General features: G+C 46.2%; 1 protein-coding gene across 1 annotated transcript in view; it reads right to left on the bottom strand.

Annotated features, from left to right (window-relative positions):
* KIF18A (kinesin family member 18A) overlaps nucleotides 1-21,820 on the bottom strand; it is a 312,020-nt gene that overhangs the window by 281,143 nt on the left and 9,057 nt on the right. The gene's annotated exons all lie outside the window — the stretch shown is intronic.

Raw genomic sequence — 21,820 nt, 5'->3', positions numbered from 1 at the left:
GAGTGGTGATTATGTGCAAACAGGGTGAGAAGTTTGTGCAGGTGTGTTTACCTTTTGAGATCCTTTTGGCAGCCAGAGCTAAACAGAGCAAACTTGCGATGAGGAGCTAGAGGGAGACATCTAGCTCCAGTCTGAGTAATTAGATCTTACATTGTTCAGAGCATCCCATTACATGGGCTTGCCTTCTGGGTTGTGATCCGTCTCAGCCAGCTTGCAAAGAATTATGACAAAAAAATTTGCTGGGATGGCTGGTGTTGTGTTTTGAAAATGTCATTCCTATGAATGGTACAACGAAAGAAGAGCATTACAACATATATGCTTAGGATTTAGAGGAAAGGATAACTTACTGAATGTTAAGCAATAGTCAACCCTTTTGGTAAAGATAAGTGCGAGCCTGCTATGGGCCAACAGAATATACAATTCAGAAAAGGGGGTGGTGATGAACAGAGTGTCTGAATTAAGCAGACCACTCTTACCCAGTCCAAAGATCAGGGCTTGATCCATCACCGTTATTTATCTCACTGCACCATCCCAGCTCAGAACCTGGCTATATGCAAATCAGTCTGTCCCTGGCCCAGTGCATCATGGGAACAGGGCAGACTAAACTACCAAGCCAATTCTTCACCAGAAAGGAGACAAGCTACCGGGGACCGGTTTCTGGCATTTCAGCCGTCTTCGGCCCGGCTTGCTTGACTCCTGGTGGTGCAGTGAGAAAGGGACTCATGTCTGAGTATACCCTGCCACACCTATAGTGGCCAAAAACGATTCAGAAAAGGGGGTGGTGATGAACAGAGTGTCTGAATTGAGCAGACCACTCTTACCCAGTCCAAAGATCAGGGCTTGATCCATCACCGTTATTTATCTCACTGCACCATCCCAGCTCAGAACCTGGCTATATGCAAATCAGTCTGTCCCTGGCCCAGTGAGCTTGTTTCCTTCCCAGTGTAAGAATTGGCTTTTGTAGTTTGGTTTGCCCTGTTCCCATCATGCACTGGGACAGGAACAGACTAATTTGCATACAGCCAGGTTCTGAAACTGGGATGGTGCAGTGAGCTAAAAAACGGTGTTGGATCTAGCCCTGATCTCTTGACTGGGTGAGAGCTTTCTGCTTAATTCAGAGACTCTGTCCCTCACCACCTCTTGTTGTGAATATTTTTGTCCACCCTAAGCGTGGAAGGGTATTCTCAGATGTGAGACCCTTGCTCATTGCACCATCAGGATTCAAGCAAACCGGGCCGAAGACGGCTGTAATGCCAGAAACCGGTCCCCGGGAGCTTGTTTCCTTCCCAGTGTAAGAATTGGCTTTTGTAGTTTGGTTTGCCCTGTTCCCATCATGCACTGGGACAGGAACAGACTAATTTGCATACAGCCAGGTTCTGAAACTGGGATGGTGCAGTGAGCTAAAAAACGGTGTTGGATCTAGAAGGGATTAATTTACGACAACCACATAAACATGACAACTTTGTTTCCCTTAGATTAGGAACAATATCTTCAAAGTCGTGGAACAATAGATAACCGTTTCACTCAGTCAATCGTGCATGCTTCGTTTCTACAGAGTTGCATAGAAATAGAAAGACTGGCGTTTCAATAAAAAGGGCTTTATTGAACAATCTTATTTCTCAGGCAAGAGATACGAACTGCTACAATCGTAAGACAGAATGCGAAGTATAATACGTACAGCATTAGCAGTAAGATAAAATAATACTGTAATAGCATGTCTTGTAGCTATGACATATATATTCGTTAAAATACTTACATAAATTACACAGGCCAAAATACTCATCTGGTGCTTCTAAAATAATCCTACCCCAGTGTACCTAACCTAAGTCTAGTACGACGGAAGAAGTAGGTGCTGTCTTAGTCTGGTTTAGTTATGCCAAGAGTTGCCAAAAGTTTCTCTGGGTTCTAAACAGCTCCATACCTTAGAATGAGAGAGGTTGGTATCTCTTTCCCGGGACACGATCTCTAACACTCTGCAAGGGAAGTCAGAAGCACTGGAGGTGGATTCTCTGCGAGGAGGATGACAGCGTCTGGTCAGTGCGTCAGTTGGGGACTTGACTTGCTGTGGCGAGCCGAGTCGTGCAAGTAGGTAGTTATGTTATGTTATTTATTTTTTGTATAGCGCACGGATGCCGCAGCCAAGAGGCGTCCCGGCGCTTGGAGAACTGGATAACACAACACATATGAGAAGGCGAAGGCAGGAAGACAGACTAAACTGTGGAGAAGAGGAAGGTCTTCAAAGCCTTCCTAAAAAGAAACAAGTCTGGGATTGAACGGAGTGGGGCTGGCATAGAGTTCCAGAGGGCAGCCGCTAGCACTGAGAACGAGCGTCCACCCATTCTAGCTCGTTTAAAACGCGGCACCATGGCGAGGTTCAATCCAGCAGAGCGAAGAGCTCTGGCAGGGACATAGTGCCGGATAGTCTGTGAAAGAATAGGAGGGGAAGCTAGTTTAAGAATTTTAAAAGTTAAGCAGAGGGCTTTGAACTTAACTCTTTGCTCAATCGGTAGCCAGTGGAGATTCTGGATAGTTCGGCGAGCTGAGACAAATTTCGGGAGGCCGACAAGCATCCTAGCCGCCGCATTTTGGACCCTCTGAAGGCGGGATAGTTCGGCCTGATTTAAGCCCAAAAACAGAGAGTTGGCATAGTCCAGTCTGGTAAGAACCAGAGCCTGGACCATAATCTGTCTTGTCTCAGCATCAAAAAATTTAAAAATAGGTCTCAGACATTGCAGAGTACCTAGACATACGCCAGCCACGCGTTTTGTATGGGAGGTAAAAGAAAGCTTATCATCAAACCACACCCCGAGGTTTCTGACTTCGCTCACGGGGGTGGGAGCAGGGCCAAGATCAGTAGGCCACCATTGATCTCCTCATAGCCCACTTTCCTTACCAAAAATAATGACCTCGGTCTTAGAGGCATTAAGTTGAAGTCGGTTGTTCGCCATCCAGCCAGAAACAGCTTTTAACGCTGACTGGAAGGTGGGGGCGTCCATGTTGGAGTCACCATTAAGTGCCACCGCCAGCTGCGTGTCATCGGCGTACGACACTAAGGAAAGACCAAAACTATGGGCTACCTCCGCCAAAGGCTGAACATATAAATTAAATAAAGTGGGGCTAAGAGCCGAACCTTGGGGAACGCCCTGAAGAATGGGGCGTGAAGCAGAGACAAAAGGAGGTGTAGACACTTTGAAACCTCGATCCTCAAGAAAAGAGCGGAACCACTCAAGTGCCATCTCTCCAACACCAGCCTCCATCAGACGATGTAAGAGAATCTGATGGGACACCGTATCAAAGGCGGCACTAAGGTCCAAAAGGATCAGTGCCGCCGTCTGACCCTGATCCAGTATCTTCCTGATGTGTTCCACCACAGCCAAAAGAGCAGTTTCGGTGCTATGACCTGCACGGAATCCGTTCTGGGAATTATCCAGTAGATTAGTTTCTTGCAGGTGAGCAGATAGAATACGGTTAGCATGTGCTTCCGCTAGTTTGGCTGGCCAAGGAAGAAGGGAAATGGGCCGATAGTGTTCTGGCTTAGTCGGATCGAGGGCGGGTTTTTTAAGGATCGGAATGACCATCGCCTGTTTCCAGGCCTTGGGAACACTGCCCGTACTGAAGGACAGATTGATAAGATCGTGTAGGGCAGGATAACAGCATTCAGCAAAATCCCGGAATTGAGCGGGTCGCATGGGATCGTCCGGAGAGCCGGATTTGACTTTTGTTGTCAAAGCTAAAAACTCATCCCGGGTCGGACTAGGGATAGTTAGCAGTGGTTTAAGAGCCATAGATGTAGACATTTTCTCCCTGATCGGAAGCTGAGAGAATGATCTATAAATGGCCTCCACCTTTTCAACAAAAAACGAGGCTAAATCCTCGCAGTGTGCCATGGAGGGTTCAATAGTAGCAATGTCCGTCCTCTTGCTAGTAAGGTCCTTACACACCCTGAAGATGACCTTAGAGGGGTTTGTACTATTCTTAATCTCCTGAGCGTAAAAAGCAGCCCTTGCTGCACATATGGCCCGATGATACACTCTAGTGCAGGCCCTATAGGCCGCCTTGAGGTCAGTATCATACGTTTTGCGCCATGCGCGTTCTGCTTTTTTACAGGAGGCTTTAAGTGTTTTGAGGGATTCATCGTACCAAGGGCTAGAAGGACTGGATCTAGTCTTACTCCACTTGGCCGGAATGAGCATATCTAATGACTGATTGAGCCATTCGCAGAAACTATCATAGCCACGGGAGACTTCAGTAGGAGGTGAGGGATGGTATTTCATCAGTAGCTGGTGGAAATGCTCTAAATTCAAATTTCTCCAGGGGCGTCGGAAACAGGCTGGGGTGTTGTTTCTCGGGGGAGGTAAGGTAGTGACGATACGGATCTCGATCAAATGGTGATCAGTCCAGGCCATAGGTCTGGGAGGCAGCACAGAAATATTAGTCGCAAGATTCGTCAGGACGGGATCTAATATGTGGCCACCCGTATGGGTCGGTAGTTGTACCATTTGGGTCATTTGAAGCGCTTCTAAATCAGCTAACAAGCTATGGACCGAGTTGGAGAGTGGAGCGTCCATATGAAGGTTAAGGTCGCCTAAGATTGTAAAGTTAGCAGTTTTTAAAACTAGGGAGGAGATCACCTCCGGGAGGCTTTGGCGAAAAGCGCCATCAGGACCAGGGGGCCTGTAAATTAGGAGTCCCGTAAAAGTGAAGTGGGGATTTACTGAGATGTTGAAAAGGGCACTCTCACATCCTGCTAGGGTGATAGGTTTCCAAATGCAGGGGTAACATGATTTTACCGCAACTGCTATACCTCCACCTCTAGCATTGCGGGGAAGGGAATGCATGGTGTATCCCACGGGCAGGGCTAGATTCATGACCGCCATAGACTGATCATGCAGCCAAGTTTCCGTGAAGAAAAAGGATATCCGGATCATCGTCAGTTATCAAGGAGAAAACTTCTTGAGAGTGGCAGGACAATGATCTGACATTCAGATGTAAAACTTTAAGAAAAGGTTGGGTGGGAGAATCTACAGCAATATCTGGTTTGCTGTCAGCTGGAGGCCTAGTCGAACCGCACTGTGACTTGCCATAGCAAGTGAAGGTATATTTATACCTTGAAGGTGTTTAGGAATGACAGTACTGGCGTAAAAGTCAGGCATAAGAACGTCAAGAATAAACCCCTAAGGAATAGATGTTCATGCATAATAAATGATTTCTTGGAGAAATCAATATCTAAGCAAGGTAAAGTCCTAACTGCTTAAGAGTCTGGTTTTCCAAGAACTCGTTGTGACGTAGATGAACGGATGTAAGTAGCCATGCCTGTATTTGGTTAGCATGAGCAATGCCTAAATAAGGGGTGGATTTCTATGCCTATATAAGGGCAATGTGAATTGTACCTATAAGGGCATCGGGAAATTCATACGGAATCTAAAACAAAACAACACCCACTCCACTTTCGTATGTACGATGTTACTAAATTCTAAACATGTTACACATATCTAAAACATAGCTACATATGGATGGCTAAGAACAGGTCTAAAAATACATTCCAAGGGGGCGTGGCCTGGCGGCAACCAAGATGGCCTCATAGTTCTACGGGGGCTGCAGAGGACGAGCTGTGGGCCCCAGATATCCAGTACTGATCCGGCCGCACAGGAGACATAGGCCGCAGATTCCGTGACCGGAGATGCTCCGCAGCCGGGACAAGTGGCTCCGGTCCCGATATCATCATCAGAGGCGCTGCAGCACTGCCCGACGGAGGGCAGGCCCCCTGGGGCCTACTCGCGGCGGGCACCAGAAGTGAAGCACCAGCCCCGGGTACCAGCCGGGTGCGGCTGCGGAGGATCGGCTCACAGACCCGGGGAGCGTGGAGGCCTCGGAGCCTGGTGTGGCGGGGCCGGCCCGGGGAGTGTCCAGGAAGCTAAAAGTGCCCGGACTGCGTGGAGGGGCTCGGAGATCCCGTGCCGGGATCAGAGCTGCCTTGCAGAGCGTGGAGGCTGTGGCGGTGAGGGTTCCCACCTTTGCACCACGGTTGGGCGTTTGCGCAGGGCCCTCGGGCTTTGGGACGTCATAATCCATATAGATTGCTGGCCCTCGCTGGGGTGGCCTGAAGCAGACAGGAGCGGCAGATTCATCCCTTAAGCAACCGGTGAGGTGCACCAGAGGAGTTGGGGAGAGTGCCCCGATGGTGGTAGTCCCTTCCATAGATGGCGGCGCGGTGAGGCGGACCCCGGTGCTCCACATCCTGGAAGTGAGTTTCGGGGGCACTGAGAGGCAGCCTGTTTGGCGAGACGGACTTGGACAGTGGGAGATCGGACCTATCTGCCTGGGGGAGCGGGAACTTAGTGCCCAGAGTTCCGTGAAGCTGCACCAGGGATGGCGGGTCGCTGCCTTCTGCCCGAGTGCATGAGGATTAGTGGGGCAGTGTACCTTGCCACGGTTTGCGGTATTCGTTGTGCGGACGCGCTGCTGGACTGGATTGGACGGCGCTGGAGAAGCGGGTGAGCGATCCGGCGGTGTGCCAGCGGGTGGATTGTGGGAGCTGTGAGTTGTCCGGCCCTTCAATATTTCCGGGGGTCCTTCCTGCTACATCAATGAAGCCTAAGAAGCCAACTACCACGCAAACTAACACAATTGACAAGTATGCGGCCTCGGCGGGGGGACCGAGGAGGCCACCCCCGTGGAGTCGACCGACGCCGCGAAGCCGTCCCTGGCCTCGATCATGCAGGCCATAAATAACTCAGGGCGCGACACTGGAGACCAAAATTGATAAGGTCTCCATCAAAATGACTCTGTTGCGGGCGGATCTGAATAAGACTTCGGAAAAAGCCTCACAGAACGCCACTTCCATTACTGCGCTTCAACGAACCACCAAAATGCTGGAGAGAGGGTGCAGCAGCTGACCCATCAACGGAAGCAGACGGCAGACAGACTGGAGGATCAGGAAGGGAGGGCCCGCAGGAATAATATTAGAGTGGTGGGTGTGCCAGAGAAAATGGAGGGGCAGAGTGTGGACCTGTTCCTGGAGGATATAATCTTGAACCACCATAAACCTAAGAGACTCTCCAAGCTTTTTGTTATTGAAAGAGCGCATAGGGCACCGATTCCTCCCCCGCATCCTGGACCTCCCCCGAGATAAATTATACCCCGGATCCTTAACTATAGGGATCGGGACGCCGTCCTACAGGCCGCTCGGCAACATGGAGACCTGCGGATCGAGAATGCCACCATATGATTTTTTCCGGATTTTACCCTTAAAGTCCAGCAGGAGCATCGCACGTTTGATGGCTCCGAGCCCACGGCATTAAATACATGATTTTCTTCCCGGCGCGCCTCAAGATTCTCGCAAATGGGAAATCCTTCTTCTTCACCTCCCCGGAGGACGCTCAAACCTGGCTGGAGGAGAATGCCAATCGTCCGGACAGTCCGCGTCCGGGAGACAGCTGGAGAAATAATGTAACACGCTCCCCGTCCTCTTCTACGGGACCGCCAGAGAGAGAGGGACTACAACGAGATGGACTTCGTTCACCCTCCAGATCCAGGTCGTGGAGTTTATCTGCCTCGCCTGGATTTGGATGGGGACATGAAGACACCCTGGCCTGGGCGGTGGTGTCGCAAGAAGGAGCAAGTAAACTACAGTATACCGTTTCTCCTGAGGGTGAAGCTATGATGACATTGGTTTGCTGCGGGGAGCTTAGACTGACCGAATGCCATGAGGGGCACTGGGTCCCTATCGGACTTGTTACAGCGGGCACGGGACAATTGGGGGAGAGGATGATCCTTGTATAGGGCCGCATTACTCATCTTTACTGTTATGTCTCCCCTAGGGATTTGTGTTATGGCGGCTAGACTTCCAGAAAGGGGGCTGGGCTTGGTCCTCGGGCGGCTAACTGGTTGTTTCACACGCACACCAAGTTTTCGTTTAATGGGCGACATGCTCTCTGCTTTTTGGGGCAAGTCGGGTCATGTTGGCCTGAGTAGCAGGGTAGCAGGGTGGGGGGAGGGCGCGAGGGGTTGCGGGGGGGGTTGGGGGGAGTTCAATGTTTGTTTTATGCTTTTTTGTGGCTCCGGGGGAATTATCGGTGGGCGATGGGTGGGGGCAGGCAGCTCAGGGGGTGGGCAACCATCTCAGAGGTTCTTTCAACTTGACAATCATGATGCACACACCAAAGCCACATCAAGTTAACATTCTATCCTGGAACATAAATGGTCTGCAAAATAAGATAAAGCGCACTATGGTCCTCCAATATCTGCATAGACATGCCCCAGATATAGTCTTCCTCCAGGAGACGCACCTGATAGGTAACCATTATAAGGATACAAATACAGATTTGGGTACACGCTACAGGCCCAAGCAGGCTTCACTACCAGGTCCAGAGGAACCGGTATCCTCGTCAAAAAGTCTCTCCCATTGGTGGTTGGGGGTAAGTGGCTGGACTCTCTGGAGAGCTATGCGGCGATCACTGAGCGGTGGGAGGGATATGTGCTTAATCTTTGCTCTGTCTATGTTCCGCCAAGACTGCACAGAGCAACCCTTCCAGACATTGGGAAATTATTATTGGACATGCTAGAAGGGATCCTGATCATGGGTGGGGGACATGAACGAGGTGATAGCTAGGGACTTGGATAGGACCGCGGCCTTGCCTGACCAGGGGGGGGGGGGGGGGGGGGGGTATAGGGAGTACGCAATCTCACAGAGACTTTGCGCATGCGATGGGTTTGGTGGACCTGTGGAGAGCGCATAACCCTCACCTCAGACTGTACACGTATATCTCTGCGGCACATGGCTTGGGGTCCAGGATTGATTATCTCTTTACATAGGTGGGTAACATGGGCCGCTTCCACAATAGTTGTCATAAGGCCCGAGGCATATCTGATCACTCTCCGGTAGAGGTGCAGTTGGGGGGTCCCATGAGAGATTGGTCTACCACCCGCAGGCTGGATGTGTTCTCGTTTAAGGACCAGGAGTTTCAAGATAAATTCCGGGAGCGGGTGGAAAAGTATTTTGAGGATACTGTGGGCTCAGTTAGGTCTCACTGTATTATCTGGGAGGCCTATAAGACCGTTGCTAGGGACTTTGTGCAGGCGGAGATGGGTGGACGCTGGAAGGAAAAACATGCACAAATTGATAGTTTGGAAACAGAGTTCCACGCTTTAGAGAGTGCCAGACTTGAGATGCAAGATGTCACCAGCTGCAACTTAAGGAAAAGGAACTGAGGGACGTCATGACTGACCAAGCGAAGCTGTGCGACATTGCCATGCAGAGGCGCGTCTTCGGTTTGGGGGACCAAGCTAATAAAATGATAGCCTGGCTTTTCAAGATGGCCCTTCTTCGCTTGCTCTATGTTTTGCAGAGTGCTCCCTTTCCAGTTCCGGAGAAGATCTTCCGGGCGATTGAATCGGAGCAGCGTACACTTCTTTGGGGAGGGGGGTGCCCTAGAATTGCACTGAAGAAACTCCAGCGGAGGTATATGAGGGGGGGGGGGGGCTTGCTGTTCCAGACATTAGACTCTACTACTGGGCGGCACAATTAGTCAACATTAATGGGTGGGTGTTTGCGCCGTTGGAGGAGCCCGCGTACAAGGTGGACCGCATGGTTTTTAGGGGAGATACCTACTTGGCCGCTCTTTACCGTAAAAGGTAGGCGTGGTCCACCCTTGCCACCTCAAACGGCCGCAGTTATGGCGACATTGAAACGGGTGACTAAACTGCTGGGGTGGGAAGCGAAGCTTACGGCACAAACCCCACCATGGGCTGGGAATTATCTTCCTGAGGTAGCCAAATTGAAGGATCTTCGTAAATTGAGCCTTATTGGCATTTATGTGCTAGGTGATGTCTGGGAAAGAGGGGACATGCTAGAGTTCACTGCTCTGCAGGCAGGATTCCAGATGGGGAAGGGAGAGTTCCTCCATTACCAGCAGCTCCAATATGCCCTATACCATCATCTGCACCACGGGGAACAACTACCTGAATATACCCCCCTAGAAGATAGGTTATTGCTCGATACCATGATAGATAAGGCCATCTCCCTCACGTATAAAAAGCTAATCAATAACATAAGCGATCCCCTGGGGCCTCTGCGTCAAAAATGGGAGTCCGAGGTTGGGTTGTTGGAGGAAGACGATTGGAGGGAGGCCCTACAGAGTCCCCGGGAAGTGGCAATCCGTGCTCGCTTTAGGCTGGTCCAGCTGCGCATCTTACACCGCTCCTACACCCCGCGCACGACAAAATACCGAATAGGATATAATGACTCGGAGGTCTGTCTGAGGGTTTGTGGGGAGGTGGGAACCTTCTTCCATATCTTGTGGGACTGCGCTGGGATCCGGGCGTATTGGTCCTGACTGGCAAGCGTATTGTCGGAAGTGGTTGGCTCTGAGGTCCCACTGGAGGCCCGATAGCACATCCTAAATGTTACGTCTGACATCACTTGGCCTAAATGGGAGAAGGTCTGGCTGGCGTTAGCGAGCATGGTGGCCAAAAGGAATATAGCAAGGCTCTGGGGTAGTAATGAGGTACCAACAATGGAAGACTGGGAAAAGGACCTAGATTGGTGCCAGAGGGCAGAGAAAGTGGTTTATAAAAGTAGATGGTGTCCCAAGAAGTGAGAGAAAATATGGGTAGCATGGAGAATGTATAGTTAATGGGCACCCAGTCTGTCTCCGAAACTTGTGAATGATGTGTCTGTATCTTTGTATTGCTAATCATATCGTAACGTTCAAATACTGTATTATGCTTGACATTGCCTTTTGTACGTCCATGGACTATCTGATGCTTTACAGTATGTCACTGTTTTTGGAGCCTGTTCTTTTAATAAAAAGAATTTTTTTTAAATACATTCTAAAAAATGCATTAGAACATTTGTGATGCTTAAAATGCAATTGTGCTGTACATATTAAAGCAATGCATCTTTCTAAGCATAAGTTGGCAATGAATGCTAATTGAATGAATACACATATATTTACATTTATGAAATGGCTCGTAAATACAGAAGAAAAGGGGCCAAACCCATTTCAGATTACATAATCATTCAGTTGTGGACAAGGTCATATATTGTCTCTGGAAGTATTCAAAGAATTCTTGCTCTCTATGAATAATTCTACTATAAGCAGATTACTTGTGCCAAAAAATGAAAAATACAAATTTGGAAAAAAGAAATAATCGTAGAAAAAAGTTCAAAAGTCAGTACCTTGTTTTCAAAATATGAAGAACAAATTCAAAGTCTCTCAGAAAACTGTGTGCCAAAATCAAAAGTCAGTGTTAGGGCTTGGAGAAAACATGAAATCTTCTATGTCTGTAGACAAAAAATCGTCTATCATTGTAGGCAAAAGTTAGATTACTTGTGCGCCTATTGTTTCCTCTCGTGCCTCAGCAGTTGCAATTTGCGTCTGTGAGATCTCAATGAATGTCGTCATCAGAATTGGTAGCTGCTGGGGACAACACAGAGCATGGGCTGTTACTGGGTCCAGTAGAGTATCGATATCCGTAGGCATGAATGATGGGAGTGTTAGACAGATGTCTAGCACGCATTCTTCTCCGCAAAGCAGGCAGCGTAGAACAGGTAAGATGCAATCTTGCAAGACTGGTCTGAATGACAGAAAACATGTGGTATTAAATTCCATTAGACGAGGTAAGCCTAGAATTTGAATGATGCGCTCACGACACTTCATCTCCAATAGAGCTCACTCTAAGGTGCCTGGAGTGGCGTTGGCGATTTGGCTTGCCATAACGCAGCAGTAGGAGCAAAAAGAGGATCCTTGCAACAAGTACAAAAACAGTGGCAGTCCGCCAAACAGAGTGCACGAAGTTGGGAAACGTTCCATGGACTGCTTGAAAAGGGGGTAACAGTCCTGAACATACGTTCTTAAATAGGTGTATAATACCGCTCGTATCAGACATGTTTAAGATACGTTCCAACATTTCTGAGAAATGTATAGGGCAGTTTGTATTCAAAAGGGTATGTATCTCGGCAGAAGTCCTTGCGACTTATAGATCATAGGTTTCTTTGGCCGAGGTCAGTGGCACAGTTTTTTTGTAAAAGAATGGCTTTCATTCTGCTTACAGTATCAATTTGTATAGAAGAGATTTTCAGTGAAGGCCATAGTGGTGACTCCCCGATTGTCATGATTTGTGGAAACAATACTTGCATACAGCAAGTGACCCTGGATGAAACAGTCACTAGATATGGAATACCTGGCAACATGCCACAGCAGCTGTGATCATTCAACATAAGGTAACTCCCTTTAGAAAATAGTCCAAAAATTGGTTTAATCACTGCAGCTAGTGAACCTTGCAGGTGACAGGATAAGTTTGTAGTGGAACCATTGCATGCCCCGTGTAAATTAATACCCTGACAAAGGAGAGAACCGCTTAGTACCCTTTCACAGTTGGTACCGCTAAGAAACACTTCACGACCCCACTCCAACATCTGTGTGGGTATGGTAAATTCAGGACGTCTTGATGTATTCTTTACCCAACCTTTCCTATTTGCCTGATGGAATGTGTTTTAGGCAATACTGAAAATGGAAAATTGTAACAGGCAGATTGAGTTTACCATGTATTATCCGCTCAGTAGCTGGTTCCTCTGCTACTGTGAACGGTAATCTTTCCAGTTTTTCAATGCTCAGCACGTTGTAGTCTGCTCCTCTTTGTGCCATTTTGATCTGTTTATCACAGAGATTGATTTCTGAAAACAGTGACGTAGTGTTGATTAAACACCAGGGCACATAGCCTGCACTCAGGTTTTGTAGCGTCCAGCCTAATAGCATGCTAGAACGTAATTGAGACTGACTATGTTGCAGCATGACCAAGTCTTGTTCAATGATGTCTATGGCAGAAGATATAATGCTGTCCAATGAATATATCCTGGACGACAGAGTCGTTAACCCATTGTCTACTACAGAGAGAGATCTCTAAATTAATACAATCAATTTCTCGTATTCGTTCTGCAGTCTCTGCTTGGGTAATCTTCCATATTTCGTTATCTGCAGCTTATACACCGGCATATATGAAATGTTTTTGACGCGGTTTTCTTGGTCCTAGACAGAATTCCCTATGGTCTGCGCCAACCCTTTTCTAAAGATAAGTGTTGTTTTACTTCCTCAAGTGTAGATTCTGTAGCCAATCAAGGCTTAGTTTCCCTACACTACATGTTGTTACTACCCCAGGATGCGGTCTTTGAACATATCTTGGGTCTGGCCTATTGATAGTAAAACCCTGTGTTTTGTGAAGGATTCGATCTTGACAGTGGTTTGTTTCTGTGGGCCAAAGCAACCAGATTGGATCTGTTGTGATGCAAAATATTATGTACGTCAACATCCCCCCTGTGTAGTGCTATCACTGGTTGGTATAGGTATGGCCGGTGTGTTCAAGTCTTTGATCTTGGCTAACCCAAGGCAAGACGTTTGCTGGACAGTGTCATTCAAAAACATAATTTGCTCAGGGATGATACAAGCTCTAAACATAGCTTCTATCCCCTGTACTTGCCAATCTTTTGTACCCCATACAGTTTTTGTCTCAATGCTGTAAAAGTCGAAACCCTGTCTAGACAGTTGGGCAATAAAGGCTGCAGAATAAATCTGTTTGTATTTGTCAACATATTTTTCGTTCCTGTCTTGTTCTCATTTTTAAAATAATGATTCTGAAAAATATGGAAATTTCATTGCAAAAGTTTGAGCTGCCCTTAGGAGGTATAGGACAATTTTCCTATTGGTTATACATATATACATTTCTAGGTACTGCAGATTTGTGCACAAAGTGATGACCATAAAGGTTATGGCAATACATGTGTTCACAGTCTGATGAACCCTCTAAATATTCATGATTTGTGAATACTGCTGACATTTCTAGATCAGACATCATAGTCTCGAAGTCCCAATCATCAGAAGGTTATAAAGTCACTTAATGAAATCTTGAATTGGTGTGTAATCTTCAACAGCTCCGACGGGCCAAAAATGTAATATTCAGTTCTGTCCCAAACTATACCATCTGGTATAGGAACGGCTCTGATGTTCACTGATGACATTGCCAACAGCGTAATCTCTCCCAAATGTAAGTCCTATTGTACCCTACTGGACGAGCTCAGCAGACAGCAATTACTACCACACACACACACACACACCCCCAGAGCCAGCCACACACCCACCCAGAGCCACACACACCCACCCAGAGCCACACACACACACACCCACCCAGAGCCACACACACACCCACACACCCAGAGCCACACACACACCCACCCAGAGCCACACACACACACACACACACCCACACACCCAGAGCCACACACACCCGCACACCATCAGTACCATTGGTTTGAGGGCACCTTGGCTAAACCAACTATTGGATAGAAGTCTAGTGTCATACAGCCAATCCATTTCTGGTCTAGGCACACATATTTCATTCCACTAATACCCAGATGACGATGCTCCACCAAAGTGGTAGGCTCATGGGATTTATTCACTGAGCCCGGGGCTACTCAAATTATCTGTGTCTGGTGTTCTCATCCTCTTGAAGCTCATATGACAGATTTGGTGAATTGACCTGTAATCTCTTATTTTGTATATCTGATTAGGGGTGCAGAGATTATAGGGTCGTTAAATATCATCCCCTAGACCCACTTTTTTCATATTGTGGTTTTTGGTCTGGATTTACCGCCATAGACGGAACATCATGTGTTTTAGTGTAGATAGCAGCAAAGACTGTGCCCCAAGTAGAGCAGTCTTCTAGATGTGGTGTTATCCCCATTGGTAAACAGATTGTTAGAATTCTATGTTTCTCATAAGGGCTAGTATTAGGAAATACCGCTTTGATTGGAGTAATTTTTTGAGCTATCCAGAACTGAATTTGTTCACGTTTTGTGGGTAGTTTACCCACGACTGCGTGTAAAGTCTGTGGTGTGATTTTTAGTGTATTTCCCCCGGTGAGAGGATTGTTGTGGAATAACTAATGGGGGTTGGACTGTGAGAGTCCGCATGACATATTGAACCACTTGTCTATAAATTCTGATTAACTCTTTGAGTGAGTAATTCTACATCTGACATGTCTTCAATGTCAGGATGTGGTGTATAGCCGGCTAAAATCGGCCATGTTACTCCTGGTCCACCTAGTGGACCGAGCCTAGTAATGTGATTTATGTGTTTTATGGTGCCTTTAAACCAGAGCTGATGCTCCTGGTATGCGAGTGGAATTTCAATATCCTCGAAAGGAATATATTCCTCTGGTGGATCCTCTTCTTTGTAGAAGTGAAACATTTTAGTTACTGGATTTGATTCTGGAAATACTATCCATGAATGGAATACCTCTGTCTGGTGATGTTCATGTGCCTCTATCACAAAAAATGCTCTACCACCTCTTTTATAAGCTTTAAAGTGATGGCTCTCCTTAAATTTGGAGGAATGATTATAGCATTCTCATCGTTTTCAGTAAAACCCATGTGATTAAAAGCTGCTGTGACCTGGTCGGCTGAAGCTCCACCGGTTTCCGTGTTATTGGCTTTGTTGGCCATTGTTTATTAAAAGTTGCAGAGCAAGATTCAAGGGAACTAAGATAAGGTGTACAATATTTTGGAACACTGTATCCTTCAACGTTGAACAAACCAAAAACTAATACATAGGATTTTTGTCCTACTCAGCTATGGTTGATATTTACCCCACCCACTCCAGACGTATAAAGGAGTTTTAGGAGTAGGGGCAGTAAGAGTCGCTGAGAAAAGCACAACTGAGTTACTTCAGTATCTAGCGTTTAATTAGTGCCTTACCAAACCGCTGGGCGCCATATAGTGTAGTTCCTATATCCCGGATAGGCTCTGCGCATTGGAATAATATACACTATAGATTTGACATAGGACTGAAGTCAGTATATCTCTATTGAGTACGTTAAAAGTAATTACTTGTGTGTGCCAGCTAACTTAGAGGTCCCTCGAAACTTCTCGAATGAACAAGAAGGGATTAGTTTCTGACAACCGCATAAACATGACAACTTTTTTTCCCTTAGAGTCGGAACAATATCTTCAGAGTCGTGGAAACAATAGATAACTGTTTCACTCAGTCAGTCAATCGTGCATGCTTCGTTTCTACAGAGTTGCATAGAAATAGAGAGACAGGCGTTTCAATAAAAAGGGGTTTATTGAACAGTCTTTTTTCTCATGCAAGAGATATGAACTGCCTATCTGGATTTAATGCTAGATTTGGTGGCCTATCCCATATTCCATTATTAAAGGCCTATGAAGGGAAGATTTCACCAATAGGCTTGTATGGAGGAGAGATATTCTCTCTTGATCCAACCTATGAATGGGACAGACTTGAGGGGGCAGTACTTAAAAGACTTCTATCACTCCCACAAGGTACCATGGTCCAGGCTATAAGGAGAGAGTTCAGTCTGGTATCTTGAAACATGCGGGAGAATGATGAGGTGGCTAAAGTATCCAGATTATGCTGGGTAGAGAGCCAAAGCAGCGAAAGGTTGTGGGCAAAGGCCGTTAGAACCAGAATGACCGCAATGAAGAATTGCAATTTAAATAGTGATACAGTCACATCTTGGCTCACCTTTCCCGGCAAACAAAAATTGACTGCTACAAATCGTAGGACAGAATGCAAAGTATAATACGTACAGCATTAGCAGTAAGATAAAATAATACTCTAATAGCATGTCTTGTAGCTATGACATTTGTTAAAATACATAAATAACACAGGCTAAAATACTCATCTGACCCCCACACCGACTTTTACCATATGGTGTGGTTGTGTACTGCGATACATGGGTATTGGGAATCTTTAACACAAGACCTGACAGGGGTCCTGGGCTGGGAGTTGCCTCTTGATCCCATATGTGTTCTGCTGGGCGTCACCGACAGATTGGACAGCTCCAGGGCTGAGAAGCTCTTCCTCAATACGGCGTTGGTGGTCGCCAAAAGGGACATTGCTGCTCATTGGCTGGACACTGCCCCACCCACTGTAGGGCACTGGTGCAGGGGGTGGATTGGGGCGCTGCACAAAAGTGGCCTCTGTATGTAGCCTGGGGATGTCCTGAGAAATTTCGCCGCATGTTGGGCAAATGGTTCGGGGTAATAGACGACTGAGATGGAGTGGTCCGCCCTTCATATACACGTGGATACATCATTATTGATTTACTTGTGTATCCTTGATGTCTCTGTGATGTGTTTCACTCCCTACTCTGACAATGTACAATGTAGCTCAGAACGGTGCTGTTTGTTGTTACATACAAAACTCAATAAAATGAGATAGTCAAAAAAAAAATACTCATTTGGCGATTCTAAAATATTCCTATCCCAGTGTACCTAACCTTAGTCTAGTATGAGGGAAGAAGCAGGTGCGGTCTCAGTCTGGTTTAGTTATGCCTAGAGTTGCCAAAAGTTTCTCTAGGTTCTATTCAGCTCCATACCTTACCAAAAGTTTCTCTAGGTTCTATTCAGCTCCATACCTTAGAATGACAGAAGTTGGTATCTCTTTCCCGGGACTCGATATTTGTACCTTGAAGGTGTTTAGGAATGCCAGTATTGACGTAAAAGTCGGGCATAAGAACGTCATGAATGAACCCCTAAGGAATAGATGTTCATGCATAATAAATGAGTTCTTGGAGAAATCAATATCCGAGCAAAGGAAAGTCCTAATGGCTTAAGAGTGTGGTTTTCCAAGAACTCGTTGTGACGTAGATGAACGGATGTAAGTAGCCATGCCTGTATTTGGTTAGCATGAGAAATGCCTAAATAAGGGGTAGATTTCTATGCCTGTATAAGGGCAATGTGAATTGTACCTACATAAGAGCATGAATCGGGAAATTCATACGAAATCTAAAACGAAACAACACCTGGAAGAAGGGAAATGGGGCGATAATTGCCCAGGTCCACAGGATCCAGATTGGGTTTCTTTAGTAGTGTTTTCACCATAGTCCTTTTCCAATTAGTGTGAACTATACCTGTACAAAGTGAAGCATTTATCAGATCACTGATAGTGGGGCCAATTATTGGTGCAACCAATTTCAGGATGTTTGGAGGTGCTGGATCCCTAGGTGACCCGCTTTTCACAGAGGCCAGCAAAGTTCAAAATGATTCCTGGGATAGAGGAGCAAAGGTCTCCAATGAGTGTTCATTTACGTGTGAACCCAGATCCGTGCCCTCACTAGGGATTTCGCACTCCTCGTCAATCTGAGGTAGGGATTTGAGAATATTCTGTGCTTTAGTGGAAAAGTACTCCGCTTGTTCCTACAACGCTGACGAGAGGTGTCTGATGAGACTGGCGGGACGGGGGCTTTAAGTAATTTTTTTATAATGAGAAAAGTTTTTCTGGGAGAGTTGGTAAATTGCTGGGGGTCGTGTAACTAGTTAACCACATGACTGCTAAGGCAATTCCCCTCCTGTGCCGAAAGTTCCTATATTCCATGGATCATGACGAGCTCAGCTCGTCATGAGCACACGACCAGTGTACTGCATGACGAGCTGAGCTCATCATGAGCAGCGAAGGGGTTAACATGAAGGAGTCTTGTTCGTTATCGGAATTAACCAGACAAATCACTCCACCAACGCAACCCCCAGCAATTTACCCACACTCGCAATAGATTCAGTATTGGGATTATTTCTTATATCATTCCCTTCAATGGTAACCTGTAATTTGTCATGTAACAAAAATTTATATCTCTAGGCTCTAATACGGAGAAATAACAATTCACCTTTAAATACTTTGAGTTTAGAATGGTTTCCCTATCAATAGTTCATGCCTAATAGGTTTCTCATATCTTTTTATATAAACAGATCAGCTGTATGGCAACAGAAATAATTTTTCCTACTGAGCCAATCATGCCTACAGTGGTTATCAGTGGCTTATCACCATAATCAGTTTCAGTTCAGTAAAAACTTTATTTCGGTCAGTATGACCTTAAAAGTACAATTAACAATGCAAACAGTTCATTTACTTTAAAAAGATACTTTTAAAATTGCAAGGAAAGTTGGATACATATGATAAAACAATTAAATAAAACAGGAGGGAGTGTTGCCTGACACAAGTTTATAGGCGGCTATGGCCTGCCACAGGTTTATGGTGTGCAAAGCTAAATACTACCTCTCCTTACAGGATCTAACAAGAACTCTGACAGAGCAAATCTTCTGTACCCAAGGCTTGCCAGAGAGTGTAACCAGCTCCTAAACTAGGGCCGACTACAGCACTGTGCAACATTCCATGTAACAAATACCTGACTACAGGTTTAAGAACAGTGTGATAACAATCCGCCTGTTGAAGAGATCATAAACTTAAGCTTTTCACAAGTAAGGCCTACTTGCTTTGTAATAACGTTTCATTATAAACAGATCACAGCGTAGGAATAAGAGATTGCTTTTCCCAATCAACTAATCAGGTCTCTAGCCTTTACCAGGGGTTTGACACAATAGACAATCCAGGACTACTGAAGTGCACATAAACTGGCAATCAGGCATACATTTATAAAATTACAAACCTGTACAATTACAGTTGGCAAATACAATATACAGCCTCTCACAATAGGGCCCAACATGGATCATCACAGTGAAATTCTGCTCCCAGTGTTTGCCGAAGTGTAAGACTAGCACCAAAACCCTTGCCAACTATGGCTACGGTAACCTGTAAGGGTACTTGCAACAAAATATATTTCCAAGGCCTGTAACATAATGGAATAACAATTCATGTTAAAGGTATGGCTATGCCATAAGCTTTTCACAACCAACACACCTAGCCTACTGCTTTTATAATAGCTTTTAATAAAAACAGAGTAGATCTATGGCATCAGGCATAACATTTCACTGCGCACCAATCAAGCCTATAGCTGTTAACATTGGACTGGCCCTATAATTTACTCAGATCTGCTTTTTTTTTTTTAGTGTAGGCCTTCCCACAAGGCAACCTTTAGACATACAGCCCTAAAATTGGAAATATATCAACAGTTTCAGTTCCCAACAAAATACCATCTCACCTATCAGGGCTTAATAAGGATTCTCACATTCTAATTCTTCTACATTCATGGTTTGTCAGAGGGTGTAGCCAACACCAAACCACTCGCATACTAAGGTACTCTAAGATTCCGCTGTGCAATAAAAACCCCAAAAATCTGTGGCTTTAATCCAGAGTAGTAATAATCTACTCAAATGCCTACTGATTTTGGCATATGATTTTCACAATTAATAGGTTAGGCCTACTGCCTTCATCTTAACATTTCATTATACACAACCAGGGCTATATAGCCTTCGTCTTCGGTTATCACCATGTCAAGTCAAGTCAAAAGATTTGTATAGCGCGCTACATACCCAGAGGGTCTCAAGGCGCTTGAGGAAGGGTGGGGAGTTACTTGTCGAATATCCACGTTTTGAGTTGCTTTCTGAATGCTAGGTGGTTCTGAGTAAGGCGGAGGTGAGTGGGAAGTGAGTACCAAGTTTTAGCTGCTAGGTAGGAGAAGGATCTACCTCCCATGGTGGTTTTGTTGATGCGAGGTACAGTGGCAAGGGCTTGGTTGGAGGATCGTAGCTGGCGGGGGGAGGGGGTGTAGAAGGATAGTCGTGTGTTGAGGCATTCGGGTCAGATTTCGTAGAGTGCTTTGTGTGCGTGGGTTAGGAGCCGGAAAGTGATCCTCTTATTGACGGGGAGCCAGTGGAGGTTTTTCAGGTGATCAGAGATGTGTTCTTTACGTGGGATGTCCAATATGAGCCTGGCTGAGGCGTTCTGGATGCGTTGTAGTTTTTTCTGGAGTTTTGCGGTGGTGCCGGCGTAGAGGGTGTTTCCGTAGTCCAGTCGGCTCGTGACCAGAGCGTGGGTGACTGTTTTTCTAGTTTCGGTAGGGATCCAGCGAAATGTTTTTTTGAGCATGCGAAGAATGTTGAAGCAAGATGAAGAAACTGCGTTGACTTGTCTGTTCATCGAGAGTGAGGAATCCAGGATGACGCCCAGGTTCCGTGCGTGGTCCGTCGGGATGGGTGCTTTTCCAAGGGCCTCTGGCCACCAAGAGTCGTCCCAGGCGGAGGGGGAGGTACCTAAGATGAGGACTTCTGTTTTGTCTGAGTTCAGTTTCAGACGGCTGTGCTTCATCCATTCGGCTACTTCTTTCATTCCTTCGTGTAGGTTGGTTTTGGCCGTGTTAGGGTCTCTGGTGAGTGATAGGATCAGTTGAGTGTCGTCGGCGTAGGAGATGATGTTGAGGTTATGTTGGTGTGCGATGGCCGCGAGGGGGCTCATGTATACGTTGAAGAGGGTGGGACTGAGTGAGGACCCTTGAGGTACGCCGCAGATGACTTCAGTAGCCTCTGACTTGAATGGTGGAAGGCGGACTCTCTGGGTTCTTCCGGAGAGGAACGAGGTGATCCATTCCAGTGCTTTTCCTTGGATTCCGACGTTTTTGAGGCGTTGTAGAAGGGTGCTATGGCAGACTGTGTCGAAGGCTGCGGAGAGGTCGAGGAGGATGAGGGCGACTAATTACAGTTGGCAACGCAAAACACCATCTCACCTAGGACAGCCTAACAAGGATTATTGTAGCTCATATCTTCTTTGCCCACAGTTTGTTTGGGTGGATCACTAAAACCAAAAACCTTGCCTGCTATGGTATTCTATGAAATCCCATAGAACAAAACACTGCCTGCTGGTGTAACAATTTGTCCTTAAAAGCCTACTGTGTTTAACATGTATTTCACAATAAGTAGTTCAAACATATTGGCTTTGTCATGATATTTCATAATAAACAGATCAAACCTATGAAATCAGGAAATACTTTTTTTTCCAATGAACAGATGAAGCCTTAACCCTTTCACATGCAGAAAAATACACCCTGCAAAACACCTCATAACATCTCTCAATCTGGC

This window comes from Lissotriton vulgaris, chromosome 2_2, assembly GCF_964263255.1.
Source record: "Lissotriton vulgaris chromosome 2_2, aLisVul1.2, whole genome shotgun sequence".
NCBI lineage: Eukaryota > Metazoa > Chordata > Amphibia > Caudata > Salamandridae > Lissotriton > Lissotriton vulgaris.
The sequence above is the reverse complement of the archived record's forward strand: the minus strand, read 5'-3'. Positions and strand labels throughout refer to the sequence as shown.